Raw genomic sequence first — 9,172 nt, 5'->3', positions numbered from 1 at the left:
TAGATGTAACGTAAAATTCAGAGTTTTTTAAAAATAACTGACGAACATTTAATTTTTGGGCTTCCGTGGCGCAATGGTTAGAGCGTTCAGCTGTTATTCAAAAGGTTTGTGGTTCGAGCCCACCCGGCTGCCGTGTTGTGAAGTCTCAAATGTAACGTAAAAAGCCAAAGTTTTTCCACAATACCTGACGACCGTTTAATTTTTGAGCTTCCGTGGCGCAATGGTTAGCGCGTTCGGCTGTTAACCGAAAGGTTGGTGGTTCGAGCCCACCCGGGAGCGGTGTTGTGAGCTCTCAAATGTAACGTAAAAAGCCAAAGTTTTTCCACAATACCTGACGACCGTTTAATTTTTGAGCTTCCGTGGCGCAATGGTTAGCGCGTTCGGCTGTTAACCGAAAGGTTGGTGGTTCGAGCCCACCCGGGGGCGGTGTTGTGAGATCTCAAACGTAATGTCAAATGCCAAAGTTTTTCCACAATATCTGACGAACATTTAATCTTTGGGCTTCCGTTGTGCAATGGTTAACGCTGTCGGCTGTTAACCGAAAGGTTGGTGGTTCGAGCCCATCCGGGAGCGGTGTTGTGAGGTCTTAGATGTAACGTAAAATTCAGAGTTTTTTAAAAATAACTGACGAACATTTAATTTTTGGGCTTCCGTGGCGCAATGGTTAGCGCGTTCGGCTGTTAACCGAAAGGTTGGTGGTTCGAGCTCATCCGGGAGCGGTGTTGTGAGGTCTTAGATGTAACGTAAAATTCAGAGTTTTTTAAAAACACCTGACGAACATTTTATCTTTGGGCTTCCGTGGCGCAATGGTTAGCGCGTTCGGCTGTTAACCGAAAGTTGGTGGTTCGAGCCCATCCGTGAGCGCTGTTGTGAGGTCTCAGATGTGACGTAAAAAGTCAAAGTTTTTCCACAATACCTGACGAACATTTAATCTTTGGGCTTCCGTTGCGCAATGGTTAACGCCGTCGGCTGTTAACCGAAAGGTTGGTGGTTCGAGCCCATCCGGGAGCGGTGTTGTGAGGTCTTAGATGTGACGTAAAATTCAGAGTTTTTTAAAAATAACTGACGAACATTTAATTTTTGGGTTTCCGTGGCGCAATGGTTAGAGCGTTCAGCTGTTAACCGAAAGTTGGTGGTTCGAGCCCACCCGGGAGCGGTGTTGTGAGCTCTCACATGTAACGTAAAAAGCCAAAGTTTTTCCACAATACCTGACGAACATTTAATCTTTGGGCTTCCGTTGCGCAATGGTTAACGCCGTCGGCTGTTAACCAAAAGGTTGGTGGTTCGAGCCCATCCGGGAGCGGTGTTGTGAGGTCTTAGATGTAACGTAAAATTCAGAGTTTTTTAAAAATAACTGACGAACATTTAATTTTTGGGCTTCCGTGGCGCAATGGTTAGAGCGTTCAGCTGTTATTCAAAAGGTTTGTGGTTCGAGCCCATCCGGGAGCGGTGTTGTGAAGTCTCAGATGTGACATAAAAAGTCAAAGCTTTTCCACTATACCTGACAAACATTTAATCTTTGGGCTTCCGTTGCACAATGGTTAACGCCGTCGGCTGTTAACCGAAAGGTTGGTGGTTCGAGCCCATCCGGGAGCGGTGTTGTGAGGTCTTAGATGTAACGTAAAATTCAGAGTTTTTTAAAAATATCTGACGAACATTTAATTTTTGGGCTTCCGTGGCGCAATGGTTAGCGCGTTCAGCTGTTATTCAAAAGGTTTGTGGTTCGAACCCATCCGGGAGGGGTGTTTTGAAGTCTCGGATGTGACGTAAAAAGTCAGAGTTTTTCCACAACACCTGACGACCATTTCATTTCTGAGCTTCCTTGGCTCGAAGGTTAGCGCGTTCGAATGTTAACCAAAAGGTTGGTGGTTCGAGCCCACCCGGCTGCCGTGTTGTGAAGTCTCAAATGTAACGTAAAAAGCCAAAGTTTTTCCACAATACCTGACGACCGTTTAATTTTTGAGCTTCCGTGGCGCAATGGTTAGCGCGTTCGGCTGTTAACCGAAAGGTTGGTGGTTCGAGCCCACCCGGGAGCGGTGTTGTGAACTCTCAAATGTAACGTAAAAAGCCAAAGTTTTTCCACAATACTTGACGACCGTTTAATTTTTGAGCTTCCGTGGCGAAATGGTTAGCGCGTTCGGCTGTTAACCGAAAGTTGGTGGTTCGAGCCCACCCGGGAGCGGTGTTGTGAGCTCTCACATGTAACGTAAAAAGCCAAAGTTTTTCCACAATACCTGACGAACATTTAATCTTTGGGATTCCGTTGCGCAATGGTTAACGCCGTCGGCTGTTAACCAAAAGGTTGGTGGTTCGAGCCCATCCGGGAGCGGTGTTGTGAGGTCTTAGATGTAACGTAAAATTCAGAGTTTTTTAAAAATAACTGACGAACATTTAATTTTTGGGCTTCCGTGGCGCAATGGTTAGAGCGTTCAGCTGTTATTCAAAAGGTTTGTGGTTCGAGCCCACCCGGCTGCCGTGTTGTGAAGTCTCAAATGTAACGTAAAAAGCCAAAGTTTTTCCACAATACCTGACGACCGTTTAATTTTTGAGCTTCCGTGGCGCAATGGTTAGCGCGTTCGGCTGTTAACCGAAAGGTTGGTGGTTCGAGCCCACCCGGGAGCGGTGTTGTGAGCTCTCAAATGTAACGTAAAAAGCCAAAGTTTTTCCACAATACCTGACGACCGTTTAAATTTTGAGCTTCCGTGGCGCAATGGTTAGCGCGTTCGGCTGTTAACCGAAAGGTTGGTGGTTCGAGCCCACCCGGGGGCGGTGTTGTGAGATCTCAAACGTAATGTCAAATGCCAAAGTTTTTCCACAATACCTGACGAACATTTAATCTTTGGGCTTCCGTTGCGCAATGGTTAACGCTGTCGGCTGTTAACCGAAAGGTTGGTGGTTCGAGCCCATCCGGGAGCGGTGTTGTGAGGTCTTAGATGTAACGTAAAATTCAGAGTTTTTTAAAAATAACTGACGAACATTTAATTTTTGGGCTTCCGTGGCGCAATGGTTAGCGCGTTCGGCTGTTAACCGAAAGGTTGGTGGTTCGAGCTCATCCGGGAGCGGTGTTGTGAGGTCTTAGATGTAACGTAAAATTCAGAGTTTTTTAAAAATACCTGACGAACATTTTATCTTTGGGCTTCCGTGGCGCAATGGTTAGCGCGTTCGGCTGTTAACCGAAAGGTTGGTGGTTCGAGCCCATCCGTGAGCGCTGTTGTGAGGTCTCAGATGTGACGTAAAAAGTCAAAGTTTTTCCACAATACCTGACGAACATTTAATCTTTGGGCTTCCGTTGCGCAATGGTTAACGCCGTCGGCTGTTAACCGAAAGGTTGGTGGTTCGAGCCCATCCGGGAGCGGTGTTGTGAGGTCTTAGATGTGACGTAAAATTCAGAGTTTTTTAAAAATAACTGACGAACATTTAATTTTTGGGTTTCCGTGGCGCAATGGTTAGAGCGTTCAGCTGTTAACCGAAAGTTGGTGGTTCGAGCCCACCCGGGAGCGGTGTTGTGAGCTCTCACATGTAACGTAAAAAGCCAAAGTTTTTTCACAATACCTGACGAACATTTAATCTTTGGGCTTCCGTTGCGCAATGGTTAACGCCGTCGGCTGTTAACCAAAAGGTTGGTGGTTCGAGCCCATCCGGGAGCGGTGTTGTGAGGTCTTAGATGTAACGTAAAAAGTCAAAGCTTTTCCACTATACCTGACAAACATTTAATCTTTGGGCTTCCGTTGCACAATGGTTAACGCCGTCGGCTGTTAACCGAAAGGTTGGTGGTTCGAGCCCATCCGGGAGCGGTGTTGTGAGGTCTTAGATGTAACGTAAAATTCAGAGTTTTTTAAAAATATCTGACGAACATTTAATTTTTGGGCTTCCGTGGCGCAATGGTTAGCGCGTTCAGCTGTTATTCAAAAGGTTTGTGGTTCGAACCCATCCGGGAGGGGTGTTTTGAAGTCTCGGATGTGACGTAAAAAGTCAGAGTTTTTCCACAACACCTGACGACCATTTCATTTCTGAGCTTCCTTGGCTCGAAGGTTAGCGCGTTCGAATGTTAACCAAAAGGTTGGTGGTTCGAGCCCACCCGGCTGCCGTGTTGTGAAGTCTCAAATGTAACGTAAAAAGCCAAAGTTTTTCCACAATACCTGACGACCGTTTAATTTTTGAGCTTCCGTGGCGCAATGGTTAGCGCGTTCGGCTGTTAACCGAAAGGTTGGTGGTTCGAGCCCACCCGGGAGCGGTGTTGTGAGCTCTCAAATGTAACGTAAAAAGCCAAAGTTTTTCCACAATACTTGACGACCGTTTAATTTTTGAGCTTCCGTGGCGAAATGGTTAGCGCGTTCGGCTGTTAACCGAAAGTTGGTGGTTCGAGCCCACCCGGGAGCGGTGTTGTGAGCTCTCACATGTAACGTAAAAAGCCAAAGTTTTTCCACAATACCTGACGAACATTTAATCTTTGGGCTTCCGTTGCGCAATGGTTAACGCCGTCGGCTGTTAACCAAAAGGTTGGTGGTTCGAGCCCATCCGGGAGCGGTGTTGTGAGGTCTTAGATGTAACGTAAAATTCAGAGTTTTTTAAAAATAACTGACGAGCATTTAATTTTTGGGCTTCCGTGGCGCAATGGTTAGAGCGTTCAGCTGTTATTCAAAAGGTTTGTGGTTCGAGCCCACCCGGCTGCCGTGTTGTGAAGTCTCAAATGTAACGTAAAAAGCCAAAGTTTTTCCACAATACCTGACGACCGTTTAATTTTTGAGCTTCCGTGGCGCAATGGTTAGCGCGTTCGGCTGTTAACCGAAAGGTTGGTGGTTCGAGCCCACCCGGGAGCGGTGTTGTGAGCTCTCAAATGTAACGTAAAAAGCCAAAGTTTTTCCACAATACTTGACGACCGTTTAATTTTTGAGCTTCCGTGGCGAAATGGTTAGCGCGTTCGGCTGTTAACCGAAAGTTGGTGGTTCGAGCCCACCCGGGAGCGGTGTTGTGAGCTCTCACATGTAACGTAAAAAGCCAAAGTTTTTCCACAATACCTGACGAACATTTAATCTTTGGGCTTCCGTTGCGCAATGGTTAACGCCGTCGGCTGTTAACCAAAAGGTTGGTGGTTCGAGCCCATCCGGGAGCGGTGTTGTGAGGTCTTAGATGTAACGTAAAATTCAGAGTTTTTTAAAAATAACTGACGAGCATTTAATTTTTGGGCTTCCGTGGCGCAATGGTTAGAGCGTTCAGCTGTTATTCAAAAGGTTTGTGGTTCGAGCCCACCCGGCTGCCGTGTTGTGAAGTCTCAAATGTAACGTAAAAAGCCAAAGTTTTTCCACAATACCTGACGACCGTTTAATTTTTGAGCTTCCGTGGCGCAATGGTTAGCGCGTTCGGCTGTTAACCGAAAGGTTGGTGGTTCGAGCCCACCCGGGAGCGGTGTTGTGAGCTCTCAAATGTAACGTAAAAAGCCAAAGTTTTTCCACAATACCTGACGACCGTTTAAATTTTGAGCTTCCGTGGCGCAATGGTTAGCGCGTTCGGCTGTTAACCGAAAGGTTGGTGGTTCGAGCCCACCCGGGGGCGGTGTTGTGAGATCTCAAACGTAATGTCAAATGCCAAAGTTTTTCCACAATACCTGACGAACATTTAATCTTTGGGCTTCCGTTGCGCAATGGTTAACGCTGTCGGCTGTTAACCGAAAGGTTGGTGGTTCGAGCCCATCCGGGAGCGGTGTTGTGAGGTCTTAGATGTAACGTAAAATTCAGAGTTTTTTAAAAATAACTGACGAACATTTAATTTTTGGGCTTCCGTGGCGCAATGGTTAGCGCGTTCGGCTGTTAACCGAAAGGTTGGTGGTTCGAGCTCATCCGGGAGCGGTGTTGTGAGGTCTTAGATGTAACGTAAAATTCAGAGTTTTTTAAAAATACCTGACGAACATTTTATCTTTGGGCTTCCGTGGCGCAATGGTTAGCGCGTTCGGCTGTTAACCGAAAGGTTGGTGGTTCGAGCCCATCCGGGAGCGGTGTTGTGAGGTCTTAGATGTAACGTAAAAAGTCAAAGCTTTTCCACTATACCTGACAAACATTTAATCTTTGGGCTTCCGTTGCACAATGGTTAACGCCGTCGGCTGTTAACCGAAAGGTTGGTGGTTCGAGCCCATCCGGGAGCGGTGTTGTGAGGTCTTAGATGTAACGTAAAATTCAGAGTTTTTTAAAAATATCTGACGAACATTTAATTTTTGGGCTTCCGTGGCGCAATGGTTAGCGCGTTCAGCTGTTATTCAAAAGGTTTGTGGTTCGAACCCATCCGGGAGGGGTGTTTTGAAGTCTCGGATGTGACGTAAAAAGTCAGAGTTTTTCCACAACACCTGACGACCATTTCATTTCTGAGCTTCCTTGGCTCGAAGGTTAGCGCGTTCGAATGTTAACCAAAAGGTTGGTGGTTCGAGCCCACCCGGCTGCCGTGTTGTGAAGTCTCAAATGTAACGTAAAAAGCCAAAGTTTTTCCACAATACCTGACGACCGTTTAATTTTTGAGCTTCCGTGGCGCAATGGTTAGCGCGTTCGGCTGTTAACCGAAAGGTTGGTGGTTCGAGCCCACCCGGGAGCGGTGTTGTGAGATCTCAAACGTAATGTCAAATGCCAAAGTTTTTCCACAATACCTGACGAACATTTAATCTTTGGGCTTCCGTTGCGCAATGGTTAACGCCGTCGGCTGTTAACCGAAAGGTTGGTGGTTCGAGCCCATCCGGGAGCGGTGTTGTGAGGTCTTAGATGTAACGTAAAATTCAAAGTTTTTTAAAAATAACTGACGAACATTTAATTTTTGGGCTTCTGTGGCGCAATGGTTAGCGCGTTCGGCTGTTAACCGAAAGGTTGGTGGTTCGAGCCCACCCGGGAGCGGTGTTGTGAGCTCTCACATGTAACGTAAAAAGCCAAAGTGTTTCCACAATACCCGACGACCATTTAATTTTTGGGCTTCCGTGGCGCAATGGTTAGCGCGTTCGGCTGTTAACCGAAAGGTTGGTGGTTCGAGCCCATCCGTGAGCGGTGTTGTGAGGTCTCAGATGTGACGTAAAAAGTCAAAGTTTTTCCACAATACCTGACGAACATTTAATCTTTGGGCTTCCGTTGCGCAATGGTTAACGCCGTCGGCTGTTAACCGAAAGGTTGGTGGTTCGAGCCCATCCGGGAGCGGTGTTGTGAGGTCTTAGATGTGACGTAAAATTCAGAGTTTTTTAAAAATAACTGACGAACATTTAATTTTTGGGTTTCCGTGGCGCAATGGTTAGAGCGTTCAGCTGTTATTCAAAAGGTTTGTGGTTCGAGCCCATCCGGGAGCGGTGTTGTGAAGTCTCAGATGTGACATAAAAAGTCAAAGCTTTTCCACTATACCTGACAAACATTTAATCTTTGGGCTTCCGTTGCACAATGGTTAACGCCGTCGGCTGTTAACCGAAAGGTTGGTGGTTCGAGCCCATCCGGGAGCGGTGTTGTGAGGTCTTAGATGTAACGTAAAATTCAGAGTTTTTTAAAAATATCTGACGAACATTTAATTTTTGGGCTTCCGTGGCGCAATGGTTAGCGCGTTCAGCTGTTATTCAAAAGGTTTGTGGTTCGAACCCATCCGGGAGGGGTGTTTTGAAGTCTCGGATGTGACGTAAAAAGTCAGAGTTTTTCCACAACACCTGACGACCATTTCATTTCTGAGCTTCCTTGGCTCGAAGGTTAGCGCGTTCGAATGTTAACCAAAAGGTTGGTGGTTCGAGCCCACCCGGCTGCCGTGTTGTGAAGTCTCAAATTTAACGTAAAAAGCCAAAGTTTTCCACAATACCTGACGACCGTTTAATTTTTGAGCTTCCGTGGCGCAATGGTTAGCGCGTTCGGCTGTTAACCGAAAGGTTGGTGGTTCGAGCCCACCCGGGAGCGGTGTTGTGAGCTCTCAAATGTAACGTAAAAAGCCAAAGTTTTTCCACAATACCTGACGACCGTTTAATTTTTGAGCTTCCGTGGCGAAATGGTTAGCGCGTTCGGCTGTTAACCGAAAGGTTGGTGGTTCGAGCCCACCCGGGGGCGGTGTTTTGAGATCTCAAACGTAATGTCAAATGCCAAAGTTTTTCCACAATACCTGACGAACATTTAATCTTTGGGCTTCCGTTGCGCAATGGTTAACGCCGTCGGCTGTTAACCGAAAGGTTGGTGGTTCGAGCCCATCCGGGAGCGGTGTTGTGAGGTCTTAGATGTAACGTAAAATTCAAAGTTTTTTAAAAATAACTGACGAACATTTAATTTTTGGGCTTCTGTGGCGCAATGGTTAGCGCGGTCGGCTGTTAACCGAAAGGTTGGTGGTTCGAGCCGACCCGGGAGCGGTGTTGTGAGCTCTCACATGTAACGTAAAAAGCCAAAGTGTTTCCACAATACCCGACGACCATTTAATTTTTGGGCTTCCGTGGCGCAATGGTTAGCGCGTTCGGCTGTTAACCGAAAGGTTGGTGGTTCGAGCCCATCCGTGAGCGGTGTTGTGAGGTCTCAGATGTGACGTAAAATGTCAAAGTTTTTCCACAATACCTGACGAACATTTAATCTTTGGGCTTCCGTTGCGCAATGGTTAACGCCGTCGGCTGTTAACCAAAAGGTTGGTGGTTCGAGCCCATCCGGGAGCGGTGTTGTGAGGTCTTAGATGTAACGTAAAATTCAGAGTTTTTTAAAAATAACTGACGAACATTTAATTTTTGGGTTTCCGTGGCGCAATGGTTAGAGCGTTCAGCTGTTAACCGAAAGTTGGTGGTTCGAGCCCACCCGGGAGCGGTGTTGTGAGCTCTCACATGTAACGTAAAAAGCCAAAGTTTTTCCACAATACCTGACGAACATTTAATCTTTGGGCTTCCGTTGCGCAATGGTTAACGCCGTCGGCTGTTAACCAAAAGGTTGGTGGTTCGAGCCCATCCGGGAGCGGTGTTGTGAGGTCTTAGATGTAACGTAAAATTCAGAGTTTTTTAAAAATAACTGACGAACATTTAATTTTTGGGCTTCCGTGGCGCAATGGTTAGAGCGTTCAGCTGTTATTCAAAAGGTTTGTGGTTCGAGCCCATCCGGGAGCGGTGTTGTGAAGTCTCAGATGTGACGTAAAAAGTCAAAGCTTTTCCACTATACCTGACAAACATTTAATCTTTGGGCTTCCGTTGCACAATGGTTAACGCCGT

The 9,172-nt window shown here is 46.7% G+C and overlaps 8 non-coding genes across 8 annotated transcripts; all 8 read left to right on the top strand.

Annotated features, from left to right (window-relative positions):
* Positions 1 to 206: 206 nt before the first annotated feature.
* Positions 207 to 279, top strand: TRNAN-GUU (transfer RNA asparagine (anticodon GUU)). The gene has a single exon. It is a non-coding gene; the product is annotated as a tRNA-Asn (tRNA).
* A 1,684-nt stretch (positions 280 to 1,963) lies between these two features.
* TRNAN-GUU (transfer RNA asparagine (anticodon GUU)) lies at positions 1,964 to 2,036 on the top strand. The gene has a single exon. It is a non-coding gene; the product is annotated as a tRNA-Asn (tRNA).
* A 513-nt stretch (positions 2,037 to 2,549) lies between these two features.
* On the top strand, positions 2,550 to 2,622 carry TRNAN-GUU (transfer RNA asparagine (anticodon GUU)). The gene has a single exon. It is a non-coding gene; the product is annotated as a tRNA-Asn (tRNA).
* Positions 2,623 to 4,161: 1,539 nt separating this feature from the next.
* On the top strand, positions 4,162 to 4,234 carry TRNAN-GUU (transfer RNA asparagine (anticodon GUU)). The gene has a single exon. It is a non-coding gene; the product is annotated as a tRNA-Asn (tRNA).
* Positions 4,235 to 4,747: 513 nt separating this feature from the next.
* TRNAN-GUU (transfer RNA asparagine (anticodon GUU)) lies at positions 4,748 to 4,820 on the top strand. Its single transcript has one exon. It is a non-coding gene; the product is annotated as a tRNA-Asn (tRNA).
* A 513-nt stretch (positions 4,821 to 5,333) lies between these two features.
* TRNAN-GUU (transfer RNA asparagine (anticodon GUU)) lies at positions 5,334 to 5,406 on the top strand. The gene has a single exon. It is a non-coding gene; the product is annotated as a tRNA-Asn (tRNA).
* A 1,100-nt stretch (positions 5,407 to 6,506) lies between these two features.
* On the top strand, positions 6,507 to 6,579 carry TRNAN-GUU (transfer RNA asparagine (anticodon GUU)). Its single transcript has one exon. It is a non-coding gene; the product is annotated as a tRNA-Asn (tRNA).
* Positions 6,580 to 7,825: 1,246 nt separating this feature from the next.
* Positions 7,826 to 7,898, top strand: TRNAN-GUU (transfer RNA asparagine (anticodon GUU)). The gene has a single exon. It is a non-coding gene; the product is annotated as a tRNA-Asn (tRNA).
* Positions 7,899 to 9,172: the final 1,274 nt, after the last annotated feature.

Source organism: Phalangium opilio, unplaced genomic scaffold (genome assembly GCF_054372755.1).
Source record: "Phalangium opilio isolate 3A_F unplaced genomic scaffold, DU_Popi_V2 ptg000031l_1, whole genome shotgun sequence".
Taxonomy (NCBI): Eukaryota; Metazoa; Arthropoda; class Arachnida; order Opiliones; family Phalangiidae; genus Phalangium; species Phalangium opilio.
The sequence above is the reverse complement of the archived record's forward strand: the minus strand, read 5'-3'. Positions and strand labels throughout refer to the sequence as shown.